The sequence below is a fragment of the Bactrocera dorsalis genome, chromosome 3 (assembly GCF_023373825.1).
Source record: "Bactrocera dorsalis isolate Fly_Bdor chromosome 3, ASM2337382v1, whole genome shotgun sequence".
In the NCBI taxonomy this organism is placed as follows: Eukaryota; Metazoa; Arthropoda; class Insecta; order Diptera; family Tephritidae; genus Bactrocera; species Bactrocera dorsalis.
Window position 1 is genome coordinate 60,614,061 of NC_064305.1, and position 10,877 is coordinate 60,624,937.

The following is a 10,877-nucleotide window of genomic DNA, read 5'->3' on the forward strand; positions in this document are numbered from 1 at the left end:
CACTGGTAAGACAAAATATGCAGTAATTTTTTAAACCACAGTTAGTCAAGGTAGTTGCCACCACATGAAAAATTTAAATATCAATTTTGGCACACTATTGACGACTCCAAAATCAAAAACTCAATTTTAAGCCAAAATATGCCATCCAAAACCGTTATTTTTTAGATTCTCGTTTATTTTAAGCGCCACTGTATGCAACGTGCACTGCAGAACGAGCTCTACACAAACTATCTATCTTCATACAAACATGCAACATAGTTACACTGTTCGGTTATGACGCCTGAATGTAGGCCAAGTGATTTATGACGAAAATTCAACTTAAATTTTAGCAGCACCAGCAAAAGGCTAATCCATTATACATGCAAATTAATTAAAAAATTTCAGTGAGCACATAGTTTCACATGAAACACACGAAAATGAAAATTTTTGACATACAAATTTTTTGTTAATAAATTTTTTCGGAAACTTTTTTAATTGAATTTCAATTAGTGAAGGATATTAAAATATTACCGAATTTATCGTAATACGTTTTGGATAATATTGAAATGGCGCCTAAAGTTTCAATATTTATGGGGACATAAAAATTGCACACACACATACAAATATGTATATTCACATTTCCCCACAAACGTCACATTTCGTGCATGCCGTTATGATTTTCCCACGCAAAAACGCAAAAAACAAAGGCCGACCAATAACCCATTCAATCATGCGCCTCAGCGCTCGTTCACATTCATTGGAACAGACCTACACACATTCCTTAGCGTCTATTAATGTCATTTTGTCTTATTCTATTTTAAACGAGTAGAAAAAAAGAAAGAAATGCTGAATTCTTTTTTTAATAAAAATAAGCTCACTCACCAATTAAGAGTTCCAAAGCACTCAAGTGCCTTCGAGTGGAGTGTTTGTTGCGGCGCACTCAGTAGTTGTGCAACAACAACAGCAACACGCCGGCGTTGTCTGCAACAATTAGAAGCTACAACAAAGTGCGACGATGATTAGACGACGCCAAAACTACAACAACAAGAGCAACCAATTGCGGCTGAGGTTCAAGGTGCTCATATACTCGCATAAATACATATATAAGTGAGCGTGTTGATGTACATATGTATGTATGGGCTTGTAGCACTTGTCTGTCTGTCCGTCTGCTTGCCTCTGCCTCGTGGGCTGTGTGCTCGCTTGTAGGCGCGCCAATGGAACACACGTACGCCTGCTGCTAGGCTGCGCGAGTGGGTGGTTTGGGCTGGATACGCTGTTGCTGTGATATGAGTGTGTGTGTGTGTGTGCAGCGCGCTTCGTTGATGTAATCAAAATTGAAAGTAATTTAACAGAATTTCTTATTTAATTCGTTGGCTTTTGAAGAGAATTTTGTTGTTGTTGATTTTTATTTCAACTGCTTGTGTGTATACACTTCTGCAGTTGTTGTTGTTGTTATTGTTATTGCTATTTCTCAATATCTTTACGATTTCTTTGTATTCAATTGCAATTCAATTGCAAATCAAATAAAATTCCGTAACGTGCTGACGGACGACGCGTTCGAGCAGCGCCGATATTGCGCGCGTTTTAACGGTTAGATATATACACAAGCAACAATACACAAGTAATAGAGCAAGATTATACACAAAAATGCACAGCAACACTCAACACTTGTTACAATATTTTTTTTATTCTATTCTATTTGTATTTATTGTACACAAGTTTTTAACAAATTTTTATTGTTTATCCTTAAATTCTATTTACTTTGTCTTTTTGATTTTATTTTCCTGTTTTATTGTAATTAAATTAGCTTTTATTATTTTCCATTCATTGAAATGGTACTTGTGGCATCTTCTCGCGTTTTGTATTTGTTTTTATTGTATCTGTTGATTTTATTTGCTTTTGATTAAGGTCAGTTCAGTAGCTCACACAATTTTACATTTTATTTTTATTTTTATTTTTTGCTTACTTCTTATATGTATTTTTTACTGTTGCTTTTCGCTGGGTAATGGAAATTCTATAAAGTAACTGCTGCCAAGACACTCACACAAATATATACGTTTTTTTTGTCGTTATTGTGCTCATATGGATATTGAATAAGTGATTTGTACTATAAAATTGAAGAAGAAAAATTTTTAATTTAGTTATTTGCGAATTTTATTATTTCCTGACGATGGCTAAATATTTTGTTTGCGTAGATATTTTATCACTTAGCCGACTTCATGACGAGATTTTTATTTTTCCACAGGGTTTAATATAGTGGGAAATATTTTTAAATGTTGTCCGCAATTTTGTTTTAATTTAGTGATTTTTATTCAAAGATTGCACGCAAACACACGGATTTTCGTAACTTTAACACAATAGTTGTATATATTTTTGAATTAGTTTAGCATAATTGAAGTTATTTTTTTTAATATTTTTATAAAACTACATATAACATATTTAATAATTTTAACATTTGTGCTTAAAAGCTTGAAGCTATGATGAACATAACCTCACTTACTTAACTTAACTTACTTATTTACTCTAAGGTGAATGAAAAACAAATAAAATAAAAAAAAAACTTTTTTTAAGAAACTATAACTAAAACTTTCGAAAACGAACTAAAAGAAAAAAATTATATTATACACTGATCTAAAAATTCTTTAAGTTTAAGAATACATGCTCAACAATATACTCTGAAAATTTGATATAAATCCAACAAATAGTTTTCGCGTTATTCATAAATTAGCGCAGGCATCTCAAGCGTTCTGAAATTGGAGTGTAAAACTTAAAACGATTTTTTCTTAAAACTTTGTTCCGCTCGGTAAATTGCAAAGATATTTATACACTTTTTGAAAAACTAGTGCCTGATTGAGGAGCTTTTTTGTGATTTAATTTTTTTTTTTTCAAAAAGCTTTTATGCCAAAATCTAAAAAAAAGAATCAGGCCGCTATTTTATTCATTTATAAAAGCTTCGACTAGATTATCTACAAATTATAATGAAACTAATTTTTTATACGATTGAATTTAGATGAATATCCAATGATTAAGAACACAACAAAGAGCTTCAATTGAAACTGAATCAACAAAAACAGTCTTTACTTAAATTTTTTTTTTAATTTTTATCTAATGAAATCGAAATCTTATTTAATGTTGCTTTTATAAAATAAAAAAAACTTTCTGCCAAAAAAAAGTTATTTTTTCATGCCTTTGACTGTATTTTACTATTTCAAAAATGTTTACTCCAAATCATAGAAACTTATTTGTAGCTTTAATGAGGGTTTTTCGATATAAAGATACTTTTGAAACATTTCTAAACCATCAAGATAAAATTATGAACAAAGCTCAGCTGTTTTGCCAACTGGATACGAAAACAGTGTTGTTCACTTTAGTGTTTAAAGCGACGTAGAGTTCTACTTGCAAATTAAGATAAATTAAAAAGAAATACTTTTTGTACCAATTTATACGACTTTTGCAAAAACTTTTCATATAAAAAACTGTAATTTCCAATGGCATAGTATCTCACATTTAGCCGACGGCTGTATTAAAAATTCTGGTTGACTGCTGGAAAAAATCACATTGATCACCTAATATTCCTTTTTACTTTATTTGTGGATTTTCTGTTTATGCAATACAATTATAAAAATATTAAATATTTATATTTGTTTCCAATTGTGAAAACTACAACAACGAAATTAAGAAAAAATTAAGTTTAGTAAAAAAAAAATAATTAGTTAAAGAATTTATTTGAAGCTTTAGTGTAAAATTCCAATTCTACTATGCTTTTTGCTTTTTTTACAATCACGACAGAGCTGGTACCACTTCAATTTTGTATTTGCAAATTGACGTAAGGAAGTTATAAAACATAATAAACAAATATTATTTCAACTTCCGCTTATAATTGAATTTTACATTGTACCATATTTGCGGTGCATTAATTTAATAGCGCACTATTTGCCTTCATAATATCGAACGTTAAATTTGAACGCCGCTTTTCAATCAGTTTGGCTATTTTACATCATATTCAGAGGCATAACCACATCACTCAGTTAATTAAAAGCACCAATGCATATTCAAATAAATAAAACGCACAATAATAGTCAAATAATAAAAACACTATGCATTCAAATAGAAACTAAAAGTATACAATTCGTGGCGCGTACAAAGCATTAGCGGCGGCACATTGTTTATAATACACAGTAATTTATTACACTTTACCACTCACTGATTTCGGATATTAATTTTGAATATGAACGCATATAAAAGTGCACAATGAATTTTCAAATATATTAAAAAGCAACTGAAGGAAATGTTAGGACAAATAGATTTGTGCGGAAATTCCATTGAATAAACGCAAACGAAAGCCACGTGCAAATATAATCGAAGCGGCGGGTATGGAAGCACACGGAATCCTCAGGTTATTAGTTGTTCATGAGTATTGTAAAAACTACAAGTGTGGTTGCAGTCGTGCAACACTTCAAAATCCAGATGCCCTAATGCAAAGTGATGTTTTTCCAATGGCAACAGTGCAATAACAAGGTAGCGGGTGGATGAGACGCTGTGCTCATGACAGTGCGCTGACAAAGTACAGCGCTGCTGGCGTTGTAAACGGGGCGAAAGTAAACAATTTCATATGCATTTGTGAAATGCGCGCAAACACACAACACATGCATAGTTATTATTCGATCATATTTTCAAATTCGACCGAGTCTAGAAATGCCTGCATTGGCCAACGAAGTTAGCATTACTTGTTAAATAAATTAAATTTATAGTTTGTTTTGATAGCAGCAGGGTAATGATAAAAGGAATTTTCGCCAACAGCGTAATTTGTTTCGGACACCACAGGTAAAGTGATAACGATAACGTCAGCAACATCTCAGAATAATAGTGAAGGTGAGACTTATCTTTTTCGGTAGACAATAAATAAATTTTGTGAAATACAAATTTAAATTTGCACTGAGAATATATGAGTAGTGTATTTATACATACACACATGCATATGTACATTGTGTGATAATTCATTTGACCAGAAAATATGTAAGTGCTAATTTCGTTCACACATACTTGAAGCAGTCGCATAGTAAGAGAATGTGTATGAAATAATTAAGAAAATCGGCTAAAAATTAAAATTTTCAGTACAAATATCTCCATTCACAAGACATTTGATTATGTGTAAAGGAGACTGATCTGGGTACTGATGTATACTGTCAAACACAGTCAACTCGGCACTTTCGAAAAACATTTGAGCAGCGTTTTATGGCGCTAAAACCACATAAGTTTAACGGTTACTGAAACCAACTATCACAATTTAGCTATAATGCGATAATAAGTCACTTAATTTTATATAAACTCGCCATTTAGCATAAAATGTATTTGATATAAATACTAAGAATTTGTAAAATTTCTTTTATTCAGTTAATAAAAAACAGTATATAACCGCAGTACTGATAAACATAGTATATGAACACACATCTATGTAGGTCATTTACTTTAAGACCTAAATCACACAAGTTAACGAAGTCAGCAGTACGACTAATGCAGCGTTTTGGACAGGTTATAACACTTTTTCCGTGAAACACACTTATTTTGAAACCGGTACGCTAATGACGCTTTTCTGAGGTTAACGCACCAAACTTCTAACCGTGTTTAAACAACAATCATTATAATTATTTTGTTTTAATTTGATTTCGGTGAGTGCGTAATTTAAAAGCTCTTGGTACCCTAATTAATAATTTCGGAATTGTGCGCACAGCACAGTAGAAACTTTTCTTGAACTGAAATATTTAAATAATTCGGGGAATGTTTAGTTAAGTATCCCATTTTGAAGAGGTTTTGCGCAAAGGGGGAGGGGGCTGGGGGCTTGATACCCCCCTCATTTGAAAGGTAATGAATGGAACTTTTGAATAATAGCACCCTTCCCCCCCTAGGACCACGGGGGGCTCTAGGGCAGCCTCCTGAAAATGGTGTAAAATCGTAGTTTTTCCATACAATTTTCACTAATTATTATAAAATTTGTGTATTTTTACGCATAGAGTGACTCTATGTTTATTATTTTTATTATTTCAAAGAATTAAAATGGAAATCCACTTTATTTAAATAATAAAAACACTGAAAATTAAAAATTGTATATGCATCGGTAATAATGCATACAAGTAGTTGAAGTACCGAGATAACCCAACCAACCATTTATACAAGACCCCCTAAATAATAAAATTGGGTTTTCATCGCGCGATCTTTTTTTTTCAAATTTTGAATATATTTTCAGCATAATATACTACATTGAAACAAGCGCCGCAGGCGAAAATTTGGAATAAAAAATCGCGCGATTTTTTTTCAAATTTTGAATATATTTTCAGCATAATATACTACATTGAAACAAGCGCCGCAGGCGAAAATTTGGAATAAAAAATCGCGCGATTTTTTATTCCAAATTTTCATTATATTTTCAGTATATTACATCGAAACAAGCGCCGCAGGCGAAAATTTGGAATAAAAAATCGCGCGATTTTTTATTCCAAATTTTCGTTATATTTTCAGTATAATATATTACATTGAAACAACCGCCGCAGTATATAAGGCCTACCATTTTGATTCGTTGGGTTATTACTATCTTCCTTTTGTGCTTATTTTCTTCGTCGTTTGACAGTTCATATTCAGTAATTTTGCTTACATTTCAAGGAACAGTATAAGACGTAATTGAAAGCTGTTTTATTTATTAAATTGTACATAAAATTGCAACTTAAAATTCATAATTTATCATTAATTCAATTAAATATATTTCAAAGAATGTGTGTGTGTTAAATTGGTTAAATTTTTCGCAAGCAGTGCAACAAAAACTTCAAAAGAAGAGAGCCATTTTTTGAGAAGATGTGAAAATGTGCGTTTTTTTGCTTACTTATATCTAAAAAACAAATTAACATTTAACAATAAATTTACATTTAAATAAAAGTTTAATTCATTGGCTATCCGTGCTATATAAATTTAAAAATATCCGTGCACGCATTTAAGAGAAATAAGCAGCGAAAATGGGATACTTAACTAAACCCAACCCAATAATTCCCGCAGCGCGCACAACAATTTATTTTATATCTTTACTGAATCTGAAATGTTATTAGCAGCTAAGAATTTTTATTGCTTTGCACCTTTAACCAAATACTAATTTAAATTATTTAATGGTTTTTTTCATCCTCAGCACTTTCACTAGATCATCCAAATTCGCACTTTACACATGTGTGCGAAGTTATTATGAAATAAACATATCACGAAAATACCACAAAAAAATATATACATATGTATGTATGCATTAGTATATTGCTACGTAACTGAACGGGTTAGCGTGCAAGCGTCAGACGAAAACCAAGTGGAAAGTCAATGCCTTAACATATAGCATATTCTCATTATTGCTCAAACGAGTGCGGGTGCGGGCGTTGAGTGATGACCTCGTCGACCAGCTGACTATCTAGTGATCACCGCTCGGCACCGCCTGCCTATTGATAAAGCATTGTATGGTTCCAAAGCAAGATGCGCGCGCTGCTATCACAAATGCAATTTACACTAATATTTTATTACTTAGAATAACAATATCGCCGGCATAGCTGAGAAACACAATCATACATAAAACATTTCTCATACAATTAATTAATTTTCTTCTTTGTACATTATATTTTTCTTTCCAATTCACTTTTTATGCAATGCAAACAATTTTCGTCACAATCTTTTCAGGAATTCTTTTTCTACAATTAGCATTGTTCTACTGCACATTTTTGCACACATTCACTGTATTTTCTTATTATTTATTTTTTGATAATTACTTTTTTTTGTTTCAATGCACCAGTGGGTACACGCTTAATAAGTTATTTGAACGATTTAATCCAAGTAGATATCACACATCTGACGACGAGACAAGCACAAACACGCGAAGATAACAAGAATGAAATCAGAGGACTTAACACGATGCAAAACAGAACGAGAATGAACTGAAATTTTCGATTTTGTGGGCGCATGAAATTCGCCCAATTTCATCTTGTTTTGATTACGTGCTTTCTTTGCATGTGTTCTTTTGACATTTCTTCGCTCAGCTGTCAGTAACAGTGATGCCAACATTTGCAAACAATTACTAATTGAAAGGGAAAACGTTTATGTGGAAATGCCGGAAAAGGGCATTCATTATATCTTGCTGCTGGATATTTAGTAAGCACCCTATATTTATGCTATTTGTATTGTATGTTGGTGATAAGGCGATTAGTTACTGTTTTAATTATCAGCGTAATTGTTTACATTTTACATTTTATAGCAATTTGGAAAACATTTATTTTCCTATACTTCAGTTTTTATATGAAATTACTAACAATCATACCGCATTTTGCAATCTAATCATAAGATCGCTGAAAAATAATACAATTTGAGTTATCTTTTATCCTTTTTAAATTATTTGTACAAGAGATAATGCTGTGGACTTAAGCCCAAAGTAATATCAAAGTCGCAATAAATTGATTTCGAAAGATTTCACTTTATTCAAAAAATTTGTAATAAAAAAAATTATAAAATAAATGTTTGTTAGATAATTCTCTAGAATGTTAAGACTTCTAGTTAAACAAATAATAATAATTTTAGATGCCAATACTAACGTGACAGTGCGATTGATAAAGCTATGAGTTTTTTTTTATACTTGTATCTTAGTAAAGTTTAGTAGTAGCTACACTGACGGCGTTGTTTAAAGATAAATAAAACACTTCTCACCATAGAATTGAATTGCGTTAAAAGACCCGTTTTTTTTTTTTTCTAATCACTTTAATTTGATGCGAACCGAATACAATTTGCTAGCGACCGCTCAGCGCAAAAATCCGAAAGGAACTGTCTCGAATTAAATCCAACTAGAACTGCAGTAGTCAAGTTTTTACGCGTTCCTTGCTGCATATGTGATAGCAAAACAAAAAGGATTCGGTAAGCAGTGCGCAGAATCAACACATAATATTCGCCGCAAAAAACACTTTGTTTGCAACTTCGTATTTAGAAAACAACTTCATAAGGAAAGTAAACATGCTATTAATTTGTTCAAAACATAGCATACATTGCAATATACGTTTTTCCAAATGGCCTAGACGTTATACCGCTCTTGTATGACAATTAGCGCTAATTAAAAAAAATAATGTGACAATTATACAGTTATAACTGCACGCGTTTGGTGAAGGATAAAAGTAAACATGCCGTGAGCACATGACATCCAGAAAGCACGTGCTCTCCAATTCCATTTTGTCGCAAAATATTGCTCCACTTTAGCGCGCGACCTAAACACACGCACACACACATACACATTCAAAGTTGGCCCCAATAACTACCATTCCACCGTGCGTTCGATTTGTTGCGCTTTCGTTATGGGCATAAACACACACATACATACATATTTAGAAATATTTTTTTTTCCTTTAATGTGTTCCCTTTTTCATGTTTTGGTCGTGTTGCTCCTTTCCATGCCGTGACCTACCTCAACTTGGACGCTTGTTGTGAAAAAATCGGCTTGCAAATTTCGCATGGTACATACATATGTATACTTATTCGACACTATAAACGTATATGTGTATGTATGTGCATACAGTCATGTGTCAAAGGTATTGCTTCTCTTCCGTTGAACACTATTTTAAGCGAAGGACTTGCGAGAAGTGCAAGTTAATCGATTTGAAATTGCATAACCGCGATATAAATACAATATTTTAGAGTTCGCCAACTTGTCCGCTTGCTTTAAAATTATTATTCACATACACTCGGGATTTATGGACTTCTATAAAAAAAATAAAACAAAACCGTTAACTTTGGTCAGTTTGTATGGCAGCTATGTATGTATATGCTATAGTTGTCCGATCTGAACATTTTTGCAGAGATTAAAGCAATGCCTTGAGTAATAATTTATGCCAAATTTCTTGAAAATACTTTGTCAAATTTAAAAGTTATCCCTGAAGGCCTTGAGTTTGATAGGACAGGGTGTAGCAGCTATATCGGCGATTCCGACAAATGAGCCACTTCTTTGGAAGAAAAGAATGTGCGCAAAATTTCAGATCGATATCTCAAAAACTGAAGGACTAGTTTGCGTATATACCGATAGAAAGACGGATATGACTAAATTGACTCAGCTAGTCACGGTCATTCATTTACATACATACATATAGCGTGTATATACTTCATAAGGTCTTCGGCGTTTCCTTATGGGTGTTACAAACATCGTAGCAAACTTGTTTTTTAATGTACATACATACATATATAATAAGAGCATATGAAATGACGTTCCGATTCCTACCTTCACGACTCCACTGTTTTCACTTTCAGTTATTATGCGCTAATGACGTCATAACTACTGAAATATGCACAAACAACAAGGTCGCGCATTTTTTAACAATTCGACATTTACAAGGACAAAGAAACATACTTGTGTGCTTATAAAGCATTATTTCATACTGGTTCTTATTTTTAGTGACGGAGTGTCTTCCGTACATCTATTACATAAGTATATTTAACCGGCTAGAGTTAAAACATTCACATGGAAACATTCAAAGCAGTTACCTTACATAAAAAACGTGCTAATAATCCTTGCAAACGCTTTATCCTTAAAGCGTCATGGCCGGATATACTTACATTTGAGACATTACGGTTAAGTTAAACTGCCTGCCTTTCTATAGAAAATATGCTATGCTAAACAGTATAATGATTGCGGTAGAATTAAAATATTAAACTTATTCACTTTTATATTAGAATATAAAATTAAAAATATACAGATGCAAAAATAATTACAAATTTACTTTTTTTTCCTCACAAAGTGCTTCAAATTCCATTATTGGCGGTAATTTTTCAATGTTGCTGTAAAAACAATGTTATGTCAAAATCCCTTTCTCATGGGCCCGTTTATTGTGAATATGACTTTAGCGTGT

At 32.3% G+C, this 10,877-nt stretch overlaps 1 protein-coding gene across 3 annotated transcripts in view; it reads right to left on the reverse strand.

The window, feature by feature from the left end:
- The window catches only part of LOC105221940 (transient receptor potential cation channel trpm), a 293,914-nt gene extending 285,144 nt beyond the window's left edge, over nt 1–8,770 (reverse strand). The window contains exons 1-2 of one of the 3 annotated variants that reach the window (XM_049451694.1): nt 8,698–8,770; nt 862–2,086 (exon numbers count right to left, since the gene is read on the reverse strand). The gene's annotated coding sequence lies outside the window, so the exon portion shown is untranslated. Of the gene's footprint in view, nt 1–861; nt 2,087–7,769; nt 7,982–8,697 lie in introns of those variants that run through there. The other 2 variants (XM_049451693.1, XM_049451698.1) reach the window with 2 other exon arrangements.
- Nucleotides 8,771–10,877: the final 2,107 nt, after the last annotated feature.